At 45.5% G+C, this 24,625-nt stretch overlaps 1 protein-coding gene across 2 annotated transcripts in view; it reads right to left on the minus strand.

Annotated features, from left to right (window-relative positions):
- LOC103364860 (zinc finger protein 521) overlaps nucleotides 1–24,625 on the minus strand; it is an 89,463-nt gene that overhangs the window by 18,916 nt on the left and 45,922 nt on the right. The window lies entirely within an intron of this gene.

Below are 24,625 nucleotides of genomic sequence, written 5' to 3' on the forward strand. Positions count from 1 at the left end.
ATTTGATGGAAGTCGAAATGATGGAGGAAAGAGTCATTTGCAGAGTAAATCAAGAAGAGTCAGACAGTGCCATTTCAAACAGTGCAGATGGTGCAGAAGGACAAAAGAAATTACGGAAAAATGGTTTCTCAAATATTACTTTTGTCACCAAACTCCACTCTCGTCACTTCTATGACTGTCAAGGCTGCCAAAAACAACTGTTCCTTTACAACATGCTCACATGCAACAAGACAGATTACTCAGTTTATCTGCTTGGCATTAGAAGTCCCCACACGTCTATCTCAACGTTAGACTACCTTGGCCGCGGCCGCTGATAGCTTGAATAAATGTCATGGCTGTAGACCTGCACAGCACAACAATCTGCTGACTCAGACTTCGAGAGAACTGCCCATCTCCAGCGCGTCAATAAAAGGCCTATACGCTCTGCCACGGGGCCAGACGAGTGCTCTATCAAACTGCTGCCAAGCCTGACATTAGGCCCGTCGAAGCCAGAGGGGTGGGGTGGATACCTCGGGGACCCATCTACGGTTTATCCCCAGGTCTCTACAGCACAGTGCCCACCACATTGGCCCTGGGTACATGTATACACAATCCACCTTAACCAGCTGTGCACAGCTCGAGTGCGGGAGGATCCAAGCGGAGGGTTAATTGTAGGCGCTTGAGGCAAATCTGACAAAACAAGTCAGCTGAAAACCAAGAGCTGGGCAAGAAAATAGTAACCTTGACTTGACAAGGTACTCTCTGATTTGTAATTACTCCCTTTTTCCCCCATTTTTGAGTTACTTTCCACCACTAAAAGTTCATCATATTTTAGTTAAAGTTAAGTTGATTGCTTTGTAGGTCCAGATAGCTTCACAGCTTTGTTTGTTTATCATTAGATTGCTCTCTTTAGAAGTGTCACTAAAAGCTTATTTTACACACCACAACCTGTCTAACAAACTCTAAATACCTCATAACAATTTCTAAATCCTGACTGTGTAAAAAAATACCAGAAAAAAGCTCATATTAATGATTTCAGATGCGTTTTTTTGAGACTAGCAGTTAGAAAATAGTGCAGAATCTATGCCTCTGCACGTATCTATTGATATTGAGTGATAGTGACAACTGCAACCCAGTGACCCCTCGAATTCTCCTAAAAGAAGGGAATGGAAACATCTCCCGCAGTGCCAAAAGAAACAGTGAGAACGTATACACATTGAACTCTTTACCGTAACACATTTCTGCCACTTTTTCTTTTTTTTTTTTTTTTATTCTTAATCTTTTCTCAAAAAAAAAAAAAGACAAACATATGGCACGAAATATCACATAAGACGACGTCTGCAGCATCAAAACAAACCCTAAGCTGAGCATTAGCACTGGCTCACAGACAGCGCTCCTGCACGACTGTCTTGCTAAAGGTAAAAGCCGATCAAAGCGGCTCGTGGTACTTTGAAAGGGGAAAGAGTTGATGTTGTGTTCCGCAATCATGCATTTGACAGATGAGATACTCTAGCCTACATGTGCAACTGAGTGTAGCAGCAGGCATCAGCGAAAGAGGAGAGGGGGGAGGAGGAGGTGGAGGAGGAGGAGGAGGAGGAGGGTGGCACGAGAGCATCCACGCAGCCGTGCAAGAGGATCACTGTCCTCTTTGATCACCGTTCAGTTTGCTTATCTGTGTGAGGGTGTACACTAAGGTCAAGCTCGCTGCAGCATTCACAGATCCGCTCCTCTGCCATATGTGCAGCCCTCGTTTGACCCCTAGTGCACAACGCTGTCCCTTCGGAGACCTGACCTGCTTCATTATGCAGATAACTCTGCACCTGCCTGACTGACCTTGTGTGTGTGTGTGTGCATGTGTGTGTTTATGTCTGTGAGCAGGTGCACGAGGGGGTAAAACGGCAAAGAGATGGGAAATCAGAAAGCTTCAAATTTAAAGACTGGTTTTTGTTCTAAATTTGTCTCGCTGTCAACAAAACCCGACAATGCGAGTCCACGCAGTGTGTCAGACTTGGGCTGCTTGTTTGTAAAATCAAATTCTTTATGTGGTTTGTTGACATTAAGGACAACACTGATTTAGAATATATATAATCCTAGATGACAAGCCTAACGATACAGCTAAAATATAAAGAGACAGACAGAAAAAAGAGACTCGGCAGCAAAAAAAAAAGAGTCTATCACGGAGTAAATTGTGCCGTGTTAGCCCCTATAACGCAGCCTGTTTAGGGCTGGGTTTGTATTCAGCAGTGTAACAGGGGTTGAATCAGGCTGGCAGTCTGTTTCTTAGTGAGAGCCAAGGGAGGAAGTCAGCTTGCTCGCCCCTATAGCTGCCTCATTGGGCTGAGGTCACTTCCTGTTGCTCCCCCAGCCCTTCTCCAGGGCTGCCCAATCAGCGCGGCCCTGCGCGAGCCCCCACCCCTCTCTGTGCACCGAGCAGACTCTGGATATAGTTACAGGGCCACAGGGGACTGTCAGCTCTCTCTCTATCCTCATCTCTCGCTCTCTCCCTCCTCCCACTCTCTGTTTCTGAGTCTCCCGAGTGTTCTCCACTGCCACCACCCTGTCCCTCTGCACTCCTAAGAAAATCCTTTAGATGAGAACTGCTCCTGTGTCTGCTCCCTCTAAGCATCCCTGACACCAGCAAAGTAAGCCCATCTGCATATCCACAGGGCCTCGCGTTCCTGTGGCTCATGGTTTATGTATTTCACAGCTCCTTAAAACACAAACGCCTAATATCTCTCCCATGTGGAGGACAGGAGCGGGAGAGGGAGAGAGGAAAAACTACTCTCAAAAAGAATGGTCTTTATTTCTCCGTGCTGTTTACTTTTTTATCCGGGCTGAAGTTCATGTGCCGTTGAAGGTTGTTTGGGACGCTGGGGCTTGCAGGTCTGGCTTGCATAGTTTAGTGAACTCTTTATGTAACGACGACACAGCTGCAGCATATTGAATTCTGTAAGTTGAAGGCAGAGGTAACGGGATCTGTGAATCTGATGGACGTTTTATTTTTGCTTAGGAGTGTAAATGCGCAGCCGTCAAACTGACAGTGAGTAAAAGACAGAAACTAAAGTAACTAAAGGCAGGCTAACTTTCTGATAATAGTGTGTAATTAAGTATAACGCAGGGCATTGCTTAATTAAAAACTCTCCCTCAGCTTACTCTGTTCCAACACCACCACTCCCCCCCCTCACCGCCACTGCCCCTTACTCTATTTAAACAATTCTGCTGAGGCACCGTTTGAATTGGAGGGGAATTCGGGATCACTTTGAGCATTTGGACAAGAAAAATCACTCCTCTCTGGGGCATAGTGAATGGTTCTCTGAAGCTCCCTCTTAGAGGGACCCATGTTGCTTGTGTCACCAAAGTAGATGATATTAAGGACATCAATCAAGGCACTTCTTTGCTGAAAGTAATGAGTAAACAACTGGGAGAACAAATTGAGAATATTTAGTAGTCAGGAATGGGCTGTTTTGGAGCAGCCGCAGACAGAACGACGATAGTAATCAAAGCTTGTCTACTCACAGTAACAGGTCAATGCAGCGCTCAGGCGCTAAACTGCCAAACCTCGCCATAAAATCAGAAATACCTGCTTGGAACAATCTTGTTTATGAGGAATTTCACCTTTAGCAAGAGTTTGCTCTGTATTCCACCATCTGTCTCATACTATTCTGCCTGATGTTGGAGTTATATGTTAATAAACCAAGAAGATTTGGTTTTCAGCGGACTCACTGCAGTATATACAACCCACTGCGGGATTGTGGATGGTAGCAGAGTAGACAGCTTCAGGCCTGTAAACAGTAGGTGGGTTTACTTCTCTCTTCTCTCCGCGGGAACTATCCATTAACAGATAATGGGGGGAAAATCAGAGTGATTAAGGCCCAGGGAATTATGGGTGAATACAAATTGACTCCACCTCCGTGTGGTGTGCTCTCTTGAGGTAGAAGCACTGCTCATAAGGAACATACTCATTTCAGAAGTACTACAAGGCCCATTAAGGCTTGGAGAAGGCAGTGGATAGGGGAAGGTAGGTGGTAGGTGGGAGCGCAAAGGGATGGACTCCCCCTGGACCAAAGCTGATTGGAGAACCGGTGCCTGGGGGGAACATTACTAATATCTATTTCCTGCCTCCACAGTTTGAGAAGGACAGAGTGAATCAAGTGCAAAATGTTGACAGTGTAAGACTCAATCCCGGCGTGGTGAAAATCCTGCACCCCCCCTCCTCCCTATTTTTTATCAAAAAGCGAAAGTATTATACAAACTGTGACAGAAATATGGCTGAGTGCAAGCTAATAAAATCAAAGATGTTGGCAAACTACCACGGCATGAAAGGAGACGCTTTGCTCCTGCAGGGAAGTGGGCATGTAAAAGACAAGAGGAGAAGTGAAAGATAAGCGAGGCACCAAAGCGCTCGTGTCGGGGTCCCAACTTTGGAGCGTGCCTGACGCTGTTTTCCAGCCTCCAGAGGGACACCGAGGAGGGGGCTGAGGTGAGATTGTTGGCTGTGACATGTCAGTAGTGGCGACGCCCTCGCACAGCAAGAGCAAAGGATTCTGGGGGAACATGATTCCGAGAGAATGTCAGCTCTGATGCATGGCAGCTCGTTGGAGGTGCTAATCAGAGCAGGGCTAGGCTCCTGCTAGGATCAGCCACTCTGCGCCTACATTAACCGCTTCACAGCTCCCCTGGCTACCGGGCCAGAGGTAGAAACACCAAACTGACAGGTTTTTGTGTTGAGATAAACATGCGTAACGCTTGGGTGGATGTTACAAAAGGTTTAGTCGACTAGAACACCTTTTGGATTTCACAAAACATGAGGGGGGGAAAAAAAAAAGCACAAGGACACTTCTCCTTTTTCCATAAACACACCAAGCAGACGTTTCTAGCTGATTTCTTAGCCAAGAGTCACGATGCATGTGTTTAGCAATACTGGGTTTTTTTGCACTATAAAAAAAAACAAGGAATATAAAACTGTAATAAACTAAAACTAGCATTTTTTGTTCATAATATACTGCATTATTATTATTTTTATTATTATTATTAGACCTGAGGCCAGATATGTAAATTCACACAGGATGAGTCCATGTGCCACTTCCTACATGAAGCATGGTGTTTGTGAAGACCCTGCTTCTGTGCATCTTTCTCAATGCATAGCTCACAGCAGAATTACAACAGCATTGTGCAGGCCTTTATGACTCAGCTGTGCTATGGCAACATGGCAAACAGCAACATACCATCACAGAGAACATTAGAAGAACAATCCGTGTCCCTCACATTGCTTTAAGATCTGATTCAGAATGATTTGTACATTTTGTTGTACTTTTATTCAAACAAGTAAATCTGCACAGCGTTGTTTTAATCTTGCAGAGCTACACAGGATGTTTCAAGAGATGTTACAAGACTTGGTGTATTACAGGTTTTGTGCTTAAGTGTCATTTTCAATTTTAACGTATCACCGTGCAACCTGCCAAAGGGAAACTAGCTGGTGGACCGGATGAAGCCGGCGTTTTCAGCAGAATTCAGAGCTCCAGGACCGTTTGAAGAATAGTCTGCCATTTTGTGTTTCCACATCACCTGCTATTCTTGCAGCTAAAACCCACAATGGCTAAAACTCGGTCAAATGAACAGTGCGTAGGTCACAGAGGCAGAGGAGAAGAAGAAAAAAAGAGAAGGGAGAAATCCAACAACAACAAAGGCAAGAGGCGAATACTTGTTAACGAATGATATGTAGGCGCTGCAGCTGCAGGCAGGTACGGAGGTCCATTGGGGACAAACAGTGCAGGCTGCTGAGATGGATTGCATGGAGTGCTGGACCCCCTGCAGCCACACAAACACCATTCTACTCTGAAATGCTCTAATTTACTCTATACATGCCTATTCTAAACTGCTGGGCTTTTTCTTGTTAGAAGGAAATAAAGGTCAAGCGACTATGCCCTGACTTTCCAAGACTCTTGTGTTCAATGAAAGTTGCGGTGCAAAGTGAGAAAAAAAAATTACAAACAAGCAAAGAAACCGTACAATGGGCAAATAACAACTTTTCTGGAAAGCAAAGAGGAGGAGGGGAAAAAAAAAAAGCGAGGTGTGAATATAGACCAGACTCTTTCAGGTCTCAAAAGAGTGAGTGGCCTGAATGTAAAAAGTTAATTACGGGCACATGCCCGGCTTCTTTCGCTAGTCTCACTGTGGCATTGTCAGGCTGAGGTATGTGGCTCGGTGGGGTTTGTGGTACGCACAAAGGAGCAGGGAAGGAGAGCGTTGAGGAGAGGCCCCATGGCTGGGCTCGGGGCATGGAACACTGTACAATTAGCCAGCCCCTGCGTTCTGCCGGCTTATAATTATCAGTGCTTGCCTTAATTGACTCCCTTAGCCTGCTGCAGAGGGACCCCCCCCCCCACACCTCATACCCCTTTCCCCCCTGCTCGATGCAGGCCGCCAAGCGCCACGCCAGGCTCTCCAAAGTCATTTAGAAAAGCGCTCATATTTTCAACACAAAAAAGGGGGAACATTTGGTGAGAGAGAATTCATCATCAGGTGTCTAGAGGTTTTCCTTAATAGAAAAGCTGAGTCCCACTGAGTGCGCTCCGTGTAGCGGCCAGCCACGCATGCTCAGGACCAGCAAGCCGCCATTCGCAGCGGGCCACAAGACATTAACATAATTTTATATAACACAGGCACCCGCACTGGAAATTTAATACATCTCAGCAAATACGAGACAGCCGTTTTGCATAATTTTTTTTTCTCATTCTCCACCTTGCTTTCGCTCTCCCTTCTAGCTCTATCTGTCCTCCTTCCATGTCTCTCTCCTGTCTCATCTCCGTCCTGTCTCCCTCTCTCTCTTGCTGCCACTCTCCTTTGCCCCTACACCTCCCCCCCTCCGCCCCTACACAACCACCCCTCTTTCCTCACCCCATGGTGCTGCTCTCACTAGGAGAGGGGAAGTTCATTACCTCAGCTAAATCAGAATTAGTCCCTTCATTTTGACGGGGCGAACTTCATTAGAAAGGCCCTTCCTTAATCCAGCAGGGAGAACTGATGAATCTACATGGGGGCAGTAATTTGCTTCACACAGCAAATTCAGCCACTTCCTCCACACTGTCTCCCCCTTTCCTTTTCGCCGTCTTTCTGGCTTTATGTACTTATGGTTACATTTTTATTACATCTACAACAACAAAAAAAAAAAAACCTGAGAAAGGAAAACACCTGCATATAATTAACTAATGGCAGCGGAGATGGTGTAAAGAATGAGTTATGCTGTTTGGAATGTCCCGTCTCCCCAACAGACTTCAGGCTCTCTGGAGCAGCCGTAGCTGACTTGGCCGACACTCAAACACAGGCTGAGTGAGCACGGCCCGACAGAAGGCTGGGTCTGCGGGCCTGAGGTAACTATTCAGGCTGATTTTATAATGCCGTGATTATGTTCTGGAGTTTTAGCATACACAAATCTTTCCAGTGCACATGATTACAGCATCAAATGGAAAATCAAGAGACAATAGGATAAATCATTTGGTGTTGTGAAAGCAGGACTCCGGGCATCCTTCTGCTTTTTCTTAAACCTACACAGTTTTGCGAGGATCTCTAAAGAGACAAGAGCTTCGCCAGTTGTCCGGATCCTTGCAATAAACTAGACAGCGAAGAGATGTGAATCAGGACAGACAGCCCCTGACTGCCATACCACAGGGCCTGGTGTCAAACAGATGTGTGGCTTGGCAGCTACGCTCCCCAGAAAACAGAGAGCCCAAGGATTCCAGGGTGGTGTTGAGTTGTGTTGCCCCCCCCCCCCCTCTTTCACCACTCCCTCCCCCCGTCCCCCAACAGTCCCAACTACCCCACACTGTGCCCCTGCAGTCGCCCTCACTCATCACCTCCACACAGGGGTCCCCTGACTGGTAATCTCGTCCCTCGAATGTGAAATCTCCGACAGCGATGCCCCGCGCTTTTTACCCCCCGCCTCCGTGGCTGATGGGTAAATTGGAATGGCGCACCCTGCTGGCGCCGAGAGCTCCGAACACACAGCAGCACACACATGCTGAGGCACCCCCTCGCACGCTCCGTCTAATGTAGTGGACATGCACCCCTTTTTCTCCAAGCTGCAATATCCATGCACAGACACACGTCCAACGCACAGACGTGCACAGTCGCGCGCGCTAACAAAGCTCCAGGTAAACCACACGCAAAGCCTCGTAAACACACACACACACGCACACACACACACACGGATGCAACGCCAGTGTTCCATGCATGATGTGTTCGCCCTCATCTGCATAAAAATTGAATGTATGATAAATAAATACGATACCGGGAACTGAGTCAATATATGTTCAAATTTAAATGTGCATCATCTGAAATGGCCCAGCTTGGGTCCTTTTTACGGAAGCTGCACCTGACTTCTGTTGCCATGGTTTCTATTATGTGTACAATGTAGGACAGAACACACATAACAGATAAACAGTGTAAACCGCAGAGTAAATGTGCACATTGCTCGGCCCCCAGTGTGTATGATAAGCCCTGCCAACTTGGTGTTTTTCAATAAGCATACTGTAAAACATTAATAAACACTAAAAGAGCAGAGGTTATTGTTTTAAATGCGGCCAGACATGAGAGTAGGATTTCCCACGAGGGACGGTTTAGCCGTCCGAGGCTTCCACTCCATCTATCTGTCTGTTTTTCTCCACGGCCGACGTTCTGAAGCATGTGTAAATGGTTTAGTCCACCCTCAAATCGCTGGGACGTCCTCACGTCCTAAATAGTCAATGGGACCTGAAGGGGTTAAAGATCACTGCAGCAGAAGCCACAGAGGCCTTCCTGTCAAAGGCAGTGCTTTCAGGGGGCCAGGGGTGAGGGGAAGCCAGAGGGAGAGAGCCAGAGACATGACATACATTTCATTACACTTAAACCAACTGTGGGTTCAACTCAGAGCCCTGGATTTCCAATGGCGTCTCAAAGGATGGAGTAAGTGGAGGTGTAAGAGAATGGTTTTTACAAAGAACACAATGGGTAGGTGGACAAAGGCAGGCAGCTGGACTAATTGCTTGGGGGCTTGTAGGAATATTTTTCTAAGTACTTCTGTTTAAAGCTCAATTTAGTGGCGTTCGTCACTGTGGCGAACATTGAATGTCTAAAAGCAAATTCCTCTGCAATTACGAAGGATATTTAAGATTTATATTTCACAAACTAAATGTATTTGGGATTCACATTTTAATAACTGAATATGTTTTTTTCATCAGACATTTTTTGACCAGGCTTCCACAGACATTGTCTTCTATAGCAAGGTGGCATCGAAAGCACCACTCCTCCCGTCTCTTCCGTTTTTCACTGCCATCTAACGGGCCCTTTAATTTCTCCCCCGTAAACACAACCTTAGATGGGCCTGAGATGAGAGAGAGAGAGAGAGGGAAAAACAGTACTTATTCCAGACATGCCAAGAGTGGTCTTTTCAGCGAGAGCTCTCCTGGTCTTGTAGAGAGACTACTTGTCCATTAAGACTGTCAGCGGATGCTCTCAGAAATGAGAGGCCATATCCCTGGAGAGGACTGCAGGGAGCATGCTCAGATGGGGCCTGGGGTTAAAGGAGCGCGAGCTGGATGGGTGTAGTGTAATGGCCAATTCAGCACAGGGTTAAGGGAATCTGCCTCGCAGCGTCCCAGCTTTTTCTCTGCGACGTAAAGATGCACTTCTCGTCAACACTGCTGCAATATGGAAAATATAATTTGCAGTCTAACCTACTTTTCTTTACAAAGAAACGTCTATTTAAAATCCCTCTGAGCATTGTTTAAATGGCTATAGAATTACAAAACACTGTTATTATTGCTCGCTTGGGGGGAGCCCCCGCTCATTAAGCTTCTAAGATGTCGTAGGTTTTGATTATTCTATCAGCTTCACTCTCTTATTATAGTGACAAACTCCTGCTATTTTGTTGCCAATCTCCTTCCAGCTGTCATATCTTTTGAAAGATCACAAAACCCTTCAAACACACTTGTGATATGTCTTCAGATTCACCAGACATCACTTGATTCCCCCATTGAATTTGCAGCATTAACTTGAGGAAGAAACGTCTCATATTTCTTAACTGGTTGCTACGTCTGACATCAGAGTGAATGAGATTCTGGCATACTGGTATTGTCCAGGGGAGGGAACCCTCACTCTAACCGTCAGCGCTTCACCAAGTGGGACAGAGATGATTAAAACACACCATGGCTGTGACTGACAGACTCCCCACTGCTTCTAGAAGATGACATGTCTCCAAGTCACACAGTAAAGCAACTCCTCTAATTTTAACTCTGACTATAACACCGACCCCCTCTGTCAAAACCCACAAAAAACAGCCATGCTGAGATTCTTAACCACAATAAAAGTGATAACAACTAAACAGAGAAATAAGTTTAAAAACAACAATAGGGAGGGAGGAGACAAAAGGGCTGAGAAGGCGCCATTTCCCTCCGGTGCACACAAACAGCAGGAACCTGTGAGCTTGTGACAACACCTTCAAACATTTCTGTTACTTTCACAGAAATATCTGATGCTGATGCTCCAACGTGATGCTTCTGCAGCAGTCTCGTCCCAGTAGTGCACATTCGACTTGGCAAGCTCTTGGTTACCAAAAAGAAAAAAAAAAAAAAAAAAAACACTCTCCTAACTGACTGTGTTTGACATTTGTCATGACAGAAATACAGTGAGAGGAGGAAAGGAAAGAGGAGTGAGAGGTGGGAGGGGAAGAGGAAAATGGAGGAGTGGCACAGGGTGATCGATGTGTGAAATTGTATGCGTGAAAAAAATAATTCGGCATTCTCCGGGTTTGTTGCGAACCTCCGTTTTTTTTTTCATGATGAGGAGGACAGAGGGGGGTTTCCTGTTATTGTCACGTTGTGTAGAGAGCTCAGGGTCGCGTACTAAATGATTCACAGAAAACTGAATCTTTTACATTGGCGTCAGCAATTCAGCCCGGCGCCCTTGTGGGGGAATTCTTTTTGTGTGTTTTTATTGAAGTCTGCATTGAGCGCGCCCAAAAGCTCTGACAGGGGGCCCCCGAGGGCGCTTGTCTTCACCTCCAAATCATAAGATGGAGAGACGAAGCTCCCTCTGTGCTCTAAATTATACCCCTCAACACCCCCTCTTGCACACAGACTTGCAACCCTGCCCTCCCCACCCAAAAAATAAAACAGAGGCAGAGAAGAAAAGCCTTCAGTAATACAGTCCCAGTGGAGGGCTCCACGATCGCTCTGCGCTGCTGGAACAGCTGACAGGCTCGATGCGGCGGGTCCATTCCCTGCGGTCTGTCAGAGTTGGTGCTACAGCATGACGGTTAGTACTTCTTCTCTGGGGATGTGCCTCCTTTGCCTGCCCCTACGTGCCCCTCACATGACAGGCCCCTCCACTGACCCATGGAAGCTCCGTGGCTTTGCCCCAATCAGTGCAGCGCGCAGGTAGAACTCTAGGTTACGTGCCCCCTTATGTCTCTTTACCTTTCCCATGCTCCCCGGTGAGTGGGAGACTCATCTGGGTACACTCAGAGGAAGTTGGGGAAGGGGGGGGGACCCCAGCAAGAGGGGCAGAAGGAGGTGTGGGGTGTTACGGGAGAGTTGGTGTAATTTGATCGGCGGGCACAGCTGCATAAACAGGGGGATCGAGGAATTTCTGTCCGCTTGATGGAATTGACTTTGCATGAATGGCCCCTCTTTCCCCCCCAAAATGGGCCATTTTCCACATGTCTCAATGAATATGACAACCTCTCCAGCACTACGAGCATAATACTGCAAGTGCAAAACCAGCTCGGGGTAGCTTGTGTCTTTTCTCGAGCTGTGAAATTCTCCCTCTCTGGCTGCCTTTGCTAAAGACCTCATCCAAGTCCTGCTGCCTGACCTGTCAAAAGCAGCCCCATCCTCTCTAAAACGCCCAAACAAAATAAACCAACAACCGCTGGCAGGGTCAGAGGGCAGCTGCTCTGGGTGCCTGGACTCTGGCGAGCCCTCTGATTGGTGGAAAGGGCAGTGAGTAAAAGGGAATCTTTTCAAAGTGAAATCTCCAGCTGATGGCTTAGAGCTCCACACCCCACAGTTTGTTTCACTTGCTGCTGTCAGGAGTTTTGCCTGAGCCATTTGGAAGGATTAGAAAAAGTGGGGGAAGAAAAAACTCGACTGGGCAGATCGTGTGTACTGTAGGGTCTGAGTGATGGCTCCAGGACCCCTTGGAGAGTGATAAACCTTTGACCTTGACAGCCCCCTGTGGTGACCCCTGACCTCTGGCTTTGTGCCACAGACTCAGTAAGACAGGTGCAGGCAGGAGAGTGACCACACCCCCACTGTCTTGGCCAAAATCTGGCTCATCCGACCTCGAGTATACCTGTCCTGATGGTCTAGACTCTGAAAACTGTGCAACGGAACAGAAACAGCAACTTATATTACGAAGCAATGTTAGAAATGCGCAGGTAGACGCACGCAAAATTTCAGTGAATACTAAACAAATGCTGCAAAATCTACATCATTCAATAGATCATGATTTTTAAAAAAAAAACGGTATTCCAGTGATTAAAGGGAAACTGGAAAGATAAGAGGGGAAACTAGTCAGTTTAAGTTCCATTTTGAATAATTTACGCTATAAAATTAGACATAATATTATGTAAGAAACACAAGTGTAGGTATTACTACGGTGGCGGTGAGCGGTGAGTGGCGGCTCAACACGTCACACAGCTCTCTGCTCCGCAGCGGGCACTAGCTCCAAGGTCGTGCCAGTCCGCGCCAGTCTTTCTGCAGATCCATTTCCTCTCCCTAGGCTCTTCCCTCATGTTGTTGGCCCAGTGATTCAGTGCCTTGCATTAAGAGCAATTCACCTGCCTCCGGCGTCCCAGCGGCACAGGTCCCCTGGGGAAACCAGGTGGAGCATAAAAAAGTTCCACATATGGTAAAGTCAAGCTGCTCGGAGGCTGCCGAGTGTCTGCTGTGGGGATAGAGGCTCCTAAAAGGCCCAGCTGGTACTTGGAAAAGGGCTTCTGCATTACTACACCTCAGTGTCTGTTTGGGCTCCCCTTTGGAAAGTGTTGGCCGGCACACATGACCAGCCATTTTAGATTTCTCCCTCTACCCCGCCTCATCCCTCGCTCCCTCCTGTCTTCCAACTGGTTCTGTATCCAATTGAACATTTGGTCCTCCACTGCTGGTTAATCAAATTCCTCCATCTGGCCCCCCTATCCCTGTGGAACACAAAAGGTGCAGCCTGAGCCCGGGTCCAAGTGCATATTGGGAGGGAGGAGGGGGATGGAGACAGGGACTGCCTACCTAACTTACACAGCCCAGTCAACTAGATCAGGTAGAGAGCACAAGGCCAGGCCTGATCGTTTTGGGCAAACAGGAACAGCTTGGGACTAAATATCAGAGCCCTGCTGTTCATATAGAGCTCAGGGACAGCAGTGGGTTCATATGACAGTAGGAGGGTTTTATGAGCTAATACCTCCACATACACTGTAGAATACAGAATAGAGTGGAGTCTAAGCACTACTGGCTACAACAGAAGGCGAGCACTGCCCTGGCACGCTGATGTTATTCAGTCTCCATGGCAGTAGAGGGCACTGCTCTTGGAAGAAAAAAAAAAAAAAAACCTCTCCAGGAACAAAGAAAAAAGAAAGAAAAGGAGAATAAAGTAATTTATGTTAAAACTGCAACAAATTTGCTTGTTGTCTTCTTACGCTGCTTTCTCGAGTTCAAAGTAGTGGCGTGTCAGTGACTAAGCAGTGCCTAAGCCTTTACTCTGATCAAAAAGAGCTATCTTAAGATATCACACAAAGCCAGCAGTGATCTTTTAATCCCCTGGAGAGACTATGCAGCCTTCACAAAATATCGCCTTAACTACATATTTATTAGAAGAGACCTTTCAAATAGCAGTCCTGCCTCGCAAAGTTAAACAGGTTTCAAAGTGCAGCCACTTTCACAAAACGCTTCCCTCACAACTATGACATATCCAGCTCATCGTGACTGTTCTTTGCTCTGATTCAGCAGGAAGAACCTGAGGCGAGGCGAAGACATAAATCGAGTCACAGCTACAGAAACACATGGCATCTCGAGTGCTAGCTCTACCCTTCCATAATATCTATTGTATGATTTCTATTCATGTCCAACCATCCTTTCCCCTGCCAGGTGGCAAAACATGTGTCAATAATTAAACTGCTTTTACATAACAGGATACAGGAACACAATGCAATTTGCTCCCCATATTTCATTGGGCCTTTATGAAAGCACATGAGAGAGTGTAATTAATCAAACCACTGGAATATGTGAACGGCAATTTCCACTTAATGGCACTTACAGGGATTGGGTCCCTTAAGCACCACGTTCTGTCTACCAAACGAGCGGGCTTCATTTTCATCTTCATAGTTCAGACAATAAAACCTGGTGTGGATGTTAAACAACACCCGTTTGACGTTATGAGAGCTGAAAACAAGATCAGTTCGGGTCCATGTAGCCTGCTCTCGTGCCTTTGGACACACCATGAGTGCGATACGCCTAACTCCAGTTAAGGATGAATTGATACGGCTTCGTCTGCGTGATTGCCGCGCTCGGCTTTCAGAAGTTAATATTCTTTTTAATGATCTTGCTTTGACCTCAAACCTGAGTGTATGTTCTGTATTCACTTAGCCACAGGAGGCTAACCACCTCCCAGCCAGGGACAGGAAGAGGATCATTCGCTGCTTTTAGTGGCTTTCTGTGAGAAGATGGTCCTAGTCTAAATGGCACCCATGTCCCTAAAAGTGTTTCTCTCTCCCCCACCTCTCTTTCTCTCCCTCTGCCTCTCCAAAGACTCCTCTAAGTGCAGCATCTTGTTTCAGTAATTCAGCCAGGGCAGAGACAGTGGAGAGAGGAAAGTAATCGATTTCTCTCTCATTTGGTTCCTCCTAGACTTGCTGTAAGGCCTCTTAGGGGAGTTCTGGACTATTGGACAGGACAATGTTATGGGAAAGAGTGTCATTGCGTTTAAGGTCATCGTTACACCAAGGTTTCATTTTGAGTGTATTTTTATTGGTGTACGGAACAAAGTAGACAAACAAACAACGCTGCCGCCATTTCCAGGACGGCAGACATCAAGATTATGCCCGGCCCTGTTCATACCGGCCATTTGAATGATAGAAATATCATGCACCGCCGCAACATGATCCACTGCGGAGATACACTCAGAAAACTGCCGCTAAGTACGAAGCTTTTAGTCCGGTCCATAGGTAAACCTTGTGTCTATAAAAAGACACCATGGCTAAATAATTTAGAGGAAATGCCTTTACTGTATGATTACTATTTCTGCTTCGTGCTCGTCTTTCCAAAAGAAGAACAAAGAAATGAGACTGCAAATAGTGGATTTCGGGGAGAATAATAGCGAGTATCACTGCAATATCAGACATCCATCATTCTTAAGAAAGTTCTAATATTCTCTCCAATACTAGGGTTCAGCAAATCATGCATCATTATTGGGTTATGACTAAAACATGGCTCCTTATAGAATAACTTGTGAGTAGAATTCATATTTTTTATGTATTTCCCAAAGAAGAAGAAGAAGAAAAAAGGTGAATCTATTTTAGAATAAAGCCATGATGTTAGCCCTTATTAGGAGTATGGGGAACCATGTAGCATCTCCTGAAGCAGGTGTAAGCAGGAAATTATGGCTTGTCCGTCCCCTTAACACGGAGTCATTGGGCAGCGGTGGTGAAAGCCTTCCCTCCGGCCTTTTTGCCTCCCAGTCTGGCCTCATCAACAGGTTTGTGTCTGGTTTAGCCAGTTTGCATCTCTTCTGCATTTTGGGGTCTCTTTTACGGCTTCTAATCATTCAGTCTGTATTTCAACTCCATGCCAGCCTGCTAAATTCTTAATAACAGTCAGGAACTCTCCGGTTGAGCTTCCATTCATTTACATCTGATTGAGCTATTCTTGCACAAAACCAATTAAAAATGCAATATACCTACCTGCAGATCTTGGCATGCATTATTTTCAAAATAGAGACCAATCTCGCGTGTCACTAAGAGTGCAGCAGCTGCAATACAAACAAGACAAATCTATCTATTGTTTATTACCTCCTCAGGCTTTTTACCCAGAGGGCAGAATAAGAGAGGGAGGGGCAGAGGTCAGCGTAATTACCATTCACTCCTTCCTTAGAGTCAGACAGTGCTAAGACATGCATTGGCAAATTCCATGGCAGCATCGTATATCACATTACCATAAAGCCCCAAAGAGCTAACCTTTGTTCAATTCCATTTGATTCTAAGAGAGGAAAACACTGACAGCCTCATCCAGCCTCACTGTTTCCAGAGTTCAGTTGTTTGTCTTTCAGTCTTGTGACTGCTCTTGCTAAAGATGCGCTATTCCAAAAATAAAGCGTCAGGGGACATGGAGGATCACTGAATCATCCTGGGTAGAATATCACATCATCTGGAGAGCTTCAAGGTTCAGTCTCAAACTATGCCGGAGAAAAAAAAAAAAGGCAGTTTGTCTTGAAAATAATACACAATGTTTACCGCTCTAAACACACAGCCTGATTCAATAATTACGTACTTCTGCTGTTGCTCGCATTCTGATTAACAACTGCAGAGATGTATATTTTATTCTGTGACACTTAAGACTACGTCCCCGGCATTAAAGAATTCACCTAGAAGCGCTCTCCATTTTGGCTCCTGTTGACAAACAACAAAGCGCTAGCATTTGCAGCATCAGTACACTCTAATATGCCTGTTGACTGAAAATGCGAACACCAGCGCTGACAGAATGTGAAATACTGTTACTGAGCAGAGGAGGCTTAGTGGCAGCGTCTTCAGTCATGCTTAAAGCCAATGGCTCGAGCTCTTTGTAGCAATCTTTAGGTGGCACGGAAGGACAAATGTTGCCAAGGAAGGATGAAAGAAAGGCAAAGATGAGAAACGAGCAATAAGCCGACGCACAGAGAGAAACACGTAGAAGGAAGACGTTCAGGAAACATAAAGCAAAGAAATGCAAAAAAAAAAAACAGGACTGGGCAGAGAGAGGAAAAAAAGAGGAAAAGCCAAATGTTAGAAAATAAAAGACAGGAAGACAGACAGAAAAGAAAGAAAGAAAGAAAGAAAGAAAGAAAGAAAGAAAGAAAGAAAGAAAGAAAGAAAGAAAGAAAGAAAAAGAGATCTGTGAATTTCCCCTTCCTCCCCTGAGACCTCCCTTGATGCCAAGCATTCATCATCCAGCCTCTAATATCAGTTATTCTGTGGCTCCTCTGCTTACAGCAGAATTAATTTCTGCTTTAATTACTCTCATCGGCGGAATGCTGATGAAGGAGAGGGACGAGGCATTCTGGGACTCGGGCCTCATTCCACTGCTTTAATTTGAATGAATTCCACCCGGAGACGCTGGCAAACAACTGGCAGCCGAGCCCCGGGAGCCACTCTGGGACTGCGCAGAAGAGCTGCAGCCATGGCCCCCACCAACCAAGCTACCTTGTGTGTGCGTGCCTCTGTGTGCGTTTCTGTGCTTGTGTGTGTTATGTGGAGCACGTTGGCTGTGTGCGAGGCTGAGTGCCGGAGTGAAAAAGGTAGGGAGAAGGTAAGTACGAGACGGGGAAAAGAGACACGAGATTGATAGATTAAGTGATGAGTCTCTGTGCGGTGTGTGAGCATGTTTACGGTGTTTGCGTGTGAAGTTGCATGTGCCTCGCATCCACATAAACGCACTCAAGGATGTGGGAAGAGAAAGTCAAACTTGTATAGAAAACAAACAGTAAATGATTTCATACGGAGGGAGACAGTGAGAACGGGTCCGTATGGACGCAAAACATATGAAATATGAACAACACCACTGACTGCAGCCCACTGTGTAACACAAGTGTTAGTTTGAGAGCAAAAATCATTAATACTTAATTTGATTATTCCAGATATGGCACATCACACTCTCCGACAAAGCCCCAGCCCATGTATGGTTCAAGAATTAACAGCACCAGAAAGAACACCAGGAAATAGCTGCATGAATAGGAAAAGGTTGTATGTGTGAGACGAACACATATTTGCATAATGAAAATAACTGCAGAAACAGTATAATATCACAGCAACCCCGGCAGAGGAGCAGAGAGAGGGGCCATAATTGACTTTTCTCCAAGCCAGCTTGGTAGTTACAGAATGTAGCATATTGGATAAGGATTGTGATTGATTATGTTGGTCTGCCATACCGATTCGTTTGATTAAATGTAACCATGGGTTTCTTTTCCAAGCTCTAATGAAGCAGCAATTTGAAACTGGGAGACTAGAGGAAGTTGAGCCAGGCTGCCTTCAGCGCCACACCATCTATCTGTATCTGTATCTGTATCTGTATGGGAGGCTTCAATCCAGGAGTCGCTGTACCTGTGCCGTAACACACACACAAAAAAAAAGCCTCTTATTTGGAAGTCTGCTTTTGTCTTAATTAACACAATTAAAACTAAACAAGTTATTATGGAACCCAAACTTAACGCAAGCCCATTTAGCATTAGCGCTCTGTTGCCGGAATGGCCTAAAATAATAGCAAGATTTAAATCCAATGAATAATTATGTGGCTCGAATCTCTGCAGGGAAAACATACATTTCCCCACACAGCAGAGTAACATAACTATAATTAATATGTATGCTGATATTGTGTAAGAGGAAGATGCTCACAATCACGGTTGAGTTTTTAAAAAATTGCTTCAGTTCATTTGGTAGTACTTTTTTTTTTTTTTTTTCTACCATCATCCCACATACTGCAATTCATCTCCTCCAATTTTATGTTCTGAGTCATCCCCGTGCTAGTTCAGCAGAGGGCAGGGAGGCAGGTAGGTGTGACCTCCACTGACCCTGAAACCTCTGGACAGGTGGGCGGTGGCCTACGTGCACTGTCCGTTTTGGCAGCAGCTCTCTTCCCTCCCCGGCAGGTAGCTCAGGCCATGATGAGCAGCTGGGTCGCAAACACTAAGCACATTAATATCTTCTTAATGATAATAATCATTATGGCATAAGCACCTTCCCCAAAGTGGGAAGGCTCACGGAATGTGCCAGAGTAGCATCGTCGTTAAGGTAAAAAAAAAAAAAAAAGAAAAAAGAAAAAACTGAGATGAAATGACTCTTTTAATGGGCAGCAACTTACAGCCACCAGGATAATGCAGACACTAATGTAATAATGTGATAATGAGATACACCGACGGCATTAGGGAGACCAAAAACTCAATGAAACCGGTGTGAATTAATAAATAAAATTCGTACTTGAAACTAGCTTTGACACAATTACCAATGCAGATATAGCCTATTATACGATACATGCTAATACAGACTTCGCTGCGTTACACATATACTGCACATGTATGTTTTAATTAGCGCAAACACATCTCTGAGATAGATTTCCTCATGCCTCGCAGCTTTTCTGGAGTTAGCGGAGTACTTCACCACCTTGTCTCCCGATGCCTTTGAATCCACAAAGTGCTACTTGCATGCAGCGTTTCCCATATACTCGCCTCATTTAATATAACTGTCAGTATTCACCTATCATAGGTCATTATCTGTCTCCTCCGCGTTCATTATTGAAGCTAATGATCTGTTGTCCTCTCTGCTCCCCATTGAAGGAGGACTACATTAAAAGTCTCTTACTAACTTAATTAGTAATTATAAATGTTAAAAGATTAATCAGAGAGTGAGTGGCTTAAGGTTTACGTCTCTAGGCAGCGCCGGGACAAATGGAGAGACAAAGAGGCCACGTCGCTTCGGCGTTCACACTCCAGCGTCATGCTAGAAATGAAACAAGACGTATGAAAAGAGTGGAAGCGTGACCATTTTACCTACAATGACGCTCACCTTTTTAATTAGCGTGTTTGCATGTGCAAAGACGGTGGAAAAGTATTATTTGAAGAACAAAAATGCCTCTTAAAACAGACAGACCTTGTGTGCTTTAACTCCCTTGAAGCTGCGATTCTTCCGGGTAAATATCGCATGTTGTTTCCATTCCATAATCTACAAGCGCTACAGCAGTGGATATAATGCTGTTACAGGAAGCAGCATTTAATATGGTAACCTATGATGCATGCAGTGCTCACATTATCTCTTTCTAACAAGATGGAAATAGATCCCCTTAATTAAATCCTGGGTGTACACTAATTCCTTACTAAATCTGCACCTCTATGACAATTCCACATCAGCAGCACCGTGCACTCCAGTAAACATATAAGCACTGATATCAACATTAAACCTTAATAACTAATAAAGCTTTCATCCAGGGAGTTCCTGTGTGATTTCCATTAATGTGAGGGGAATCGCCCAGGACCATCTCCCTGTTTTCCGGAGTATGTTGATGCTCCAGCCGGGGGGTCGGTACTTTCGGTGCACAGGAGGAAAACAAGTGGGAACTTTTAGCGGTGCTGAGTTGCCGGTTGGTGGAGATGCAAATTGCATTTCAGCCTGAACTCCGATCACATTTGGGGGGAGAAACTTCTTCACTTTAATCTGACAAGCATTTAAATGTTTCAGTTAAAGGCGACGGACAAGACTCGGTGTGAGCCCAAGAGAGCGCAAGTAACAAGCGTATATTGTAAAGATAAGCAAAGATTTTGCAGTAAGTAATGATCCACTTTTGTAACTCTGCCCTCTCTCTCTCTCTCTCTCCTTTAGAGGAAGGACGGCGGCGCTTTGACTGTTGAACAGGGAGTCCTATCGCACAAGACACACAGAGTGGGGTGATGGTGGGGGGCTGGCCGGTGGCCCGCAGCACCTGAAACCTATTAGAGGGCTTTGGAACATTCCACAGGGTTCTTCCACTTTGGCCAGAGGGCATCGTAAAGGTCCTCACAGAGAGGGCTGATGCGACGCAGACGCAGACAAACAGCCAGCAAGGTGAAACACTAAAACTAGAATCTAATCCGGAAGAGCGTGACATCTGAGAATAACACAAATGGCAGTGTTTTTGTTGCCTAAAGGAAGACAACAAGAGTGCACTGGATCCCAAATTAGCTTCTTTTTTTCCCCCAACACTTACATTCACAAGGAGTTCATAAAGGAGCACTATGATTAAACACATTTACGGTTGGCAAGCGAGGCAAAACTTTTGTCAACTTTTTATCAAATGGTTTGCCATCTGGACTTAAAACAGTAGGGGCCCAATAGTGTGTTGACACTAAAAACAAACATGCATAAACACAGACACAACCTGCTGCCAAATTTCTTGGAGATAGCCTTATTTTCTCTATGTGTGTGTATATATGTGTTTTAGTGGTACCAAGGCCCATCTCTTTGGCTGGATCTGTGTCCATGCCTCAGTGTTATGCTCACTGGGTTTAGCTCTATGGGTGTCTGTGGCCTCTCCTCTGGCCGCCCGTGTCCATTTGCTCTGCGGGTATGGCAGGCCTGAGCTGACAGATGGCCGCCCCTCTCCATTCCGCTCCAGAGTAACACAGTAACTGGTTTTTCCTCCGCCGTTGACCTTGCCACAGCCAGCCAGCAATCCAGGCTGGCACTCGGCCTGTCGAACAGGAGGGTAATGAAGTCCAGCGCTGCTCACATGATTATTAAGGCTTTGACGCTGGGGGGCCTTTCAGAACCCTATTCCCCTCCCCTCTCCTCCCCTGTCTACCATTCACACAGCCAAAGTTTGATGAGGATAGTCATTCGTTACATGGTACTTTGGAAAACCACCATTGTGCTCCATAAAGAGAGCTAAAAACTTTTTTTTTTTTGCGGCACTCTTTTGGAGTCCGTTTGCATTCTAAAACAAACCTCTCTACACCTATGAAGCGTACTTAACAACAGTTGGGAGAACAACACTGAAACTCTTTCCTATTCAGCAGCATATGATAGCTACTGGTGTCGCAGCGTGCATGTCATTCCAGCAACACACCGAGCGAGAGCCACTACACAAAGTTAGATCAGATCTGTCACACTGCTATTGGTGCTGACAACCTCTAAAAGCAACGCGGCTCGGCAGTAGCGCACCACTTCGCCCTGACTGTAAGTCTCCCTTACCGCAGGCATCTCTAGGCATGCTTGGAACCCAGGTCCCATCAGGGCCAGACTAGGATTTGAGAGGTGTAGGTTGCAGCTCTGACCTTTACGAAGGCAGGACTGTCTGTTTGCACTTCTCCCATAAGCCCCCCTCCAGTCAGACTGCTAAGCAACCCCATCAGACCAGGGGTGTGCATGCACCTCCGGCCTTGGTGACATCTCAGAGACCACTGGGAGGTGGGAGTAATGCAGAGGTTAATTCTGATCATCCAGTATTTATGGGCTTCACTTCAGAACAAGGGTTGGCATTAACACTCTAAAGGAGACATCTCTCCTATATATCAATAAAACATAGCAGAAAGACAGTAGGAGCCTACCTTTATTCAGGTTGCCCAACTCCCTAAATAGACTGACATTGGAGGATTCTAAAAGTACACCGGTGAATCTTTCATTATTCAATCTGAAAATGCATAAGTTATTCATAACGCAATTGCCGTATTAAGATTATAATTTATGTTGTATAATGATTAACTCAACAAACGAGCAGCCAATCACTGAGAGGAATTTGCCCCGAGTCGCTATGGTGACATCAACCTACCAATTGCAATGCAGTAAGGGGCAGCAAGTGTTCGCTCAGAGTTTGTACAAACAGGCTGTATGAACTGAGAGCATCAGATATTTTCTCACATGTTGGCCTAGTCTGTGAGGTGTGGGGAAATGTCAGGAAAATCAATAGATAAGGACCACATCAGACTGAGCTTGTCTGGCCTAGCAACAGAGCATCCCCATGGTGATGTCAATTACCTCTGCTTTACAACAAAAACTCCAGGAAGAGCAAAACAGTCTCTGCAATGCTGTAAAACTTTTAATGCAGTCTCCTGGTTACATTGAAGAATTTGTAAGAAAGTTCTTTTTTTTCTTTTCTTTTTTTTTTTTTTGTTTTCCATCCAGACAGGCAAGTAACACAGTGAATGTGAGAATCTTATTGATAGCTCTTTTTTTTGCAGCTCGCTCTGATTTCTATTCTCCTCATGGACCCCACATTAGTCAGGGAAAGGTATAATGTAACGAGCAGTAAGGTGCGCATAATTGCATATTAGCAGCAACACACTTGGCTGCACGGGAGGTGACTATGCTAACGAACAGAGGCGTTATTAATCACCAATTAATAAAAGCAGGCAGATATCACACTCTGTATATAGCACGCATGGTTTCCTTTGTTTCCAGTGGCTGGTCCAAACCTGTTCTCTTATTTATTTCATAAGATTGATCCTGTTCCTGTGCTCTGTTGTTTATTGAGTTCTGACTCAGATCCAGCCCCCCAGGAGTCAAATGAGGAGTGTTTGGTCATGTTTGTTAACAGATTACATGTGTATGTGCTCTATGAATGAGTCCTCGAAACTGAGGGAACACCATCAGACATACCTAATCAAAGGGGATTATAGGGAGAGAAACAAAGAATAAAAAATAGCACATTCTGTTTATGCATCAGGAGGAAAAAAAAGCACTTAATGGAGTAGTAAATGTGCCGCCACCAGGGCAGAGACAGCGATGGAGACCATATAATCAACATACACTTGCCAAGTTGCTCTAGGGGCCCAAGACAAGAGGATATGTGTCAAGGATAATTTGCGGCCCTTAGCAAGAAACAAAACAAGGCTTTCAGCTTCAAATACTGTTACAGTGTGCCTCCTGTCGGTTCCCCCACTAACAGCCAACACAGTATGTTTTGCCAGGTTGGAGCTCAGTTAATATGAAAATGTGAGTGCTAGATACTGAGACAGAGGAAAATGGAGAGATAGTGGTCAGAGAGATGGGGAACGAGAAAGAGAGAACAGAGAGGAGGAGGAGAAACTAGAGGAGAGCTAAAGGCCTCTCACTCGCTCTCCTCTCCAGCTCTGTAACGGCCCACAGTGCCTGCTTCACACAGAGCGGCCAGCTGTACAGCAAATGTGCCTTTCCCTCTCCGCCCCCGAACCTTTCCACCCCTCCAGTGCCCCCCTTTGCCTGGGCCGACCAGGCCACCGGCTCCTCTCTGTGAGAGAAGGCTCCTCCCTGACTTGGCTTCAAGCTCAGTGCTGTCACCAACCCAAAAATCTGTAGAGGTGACCCCAAAAAGACTTTTCTGGGATGTGGTTTGGTTTGTTTGTTTACAATTGTCCTTCTGAGCACTGCCACCTTGGCAGTCGCTGCTTGGAATGGACAGGAGTGAGATGAGAATTAGACTGAAAGCAGATATAACAAAAAAGCAAAAACCCCTTTTCACCTTCAAAACCCTTTAAGACAGAGCCCATGCTTCAAAACATGTCAGGGCTCTGAAAATCCACACAGGGACATTTGAAACAGTGCGATAAATGGGCCAAACGTGCCCCCCATGAGGCTCCAAATGTCATAGTTTACACTGGGGTCAAAGTGAAGCAATGGGGTGGCATGATGGCATGCTGATAAAACCAAACAGGCTTTTGTGTCAGTGAAAGACCTTCAAAGGTCCTCTTAAAAAAAACACAGGCGACTTTGTGGAAGCGCTATAATTTTAAATATTTTTTTCACAGCCGTTACTACGGATCAAAATAGGAAAATGTATTGATTGACAGTCACGTCTTCTAAACCGAAAGAGAAATAGAAAATTAAAGGATTGATAGAGACTGCAACAGCTGAAAGCTGTATAAATCTGTGTGTCTCTGGAGAAAAATCGGACACCCTCAATTCTGTAAGTGTGCCATGCCAAAAAAACTC

This window comes from Stegastes partitus, unplaced genomic scaffold, assembly GCF_000690725.1.
Source record: "Stegastes partitus isolate 25-593 unplaced genomic scaffold, Stegastes_partitus-1.0.2 Scaffold787, whole genome shotgun sequence".
NCBI lineage: Eukaryota > Metazoa > Chordata > Actinopteri > Pomacentridae > Stegastes > Stegastes partitus.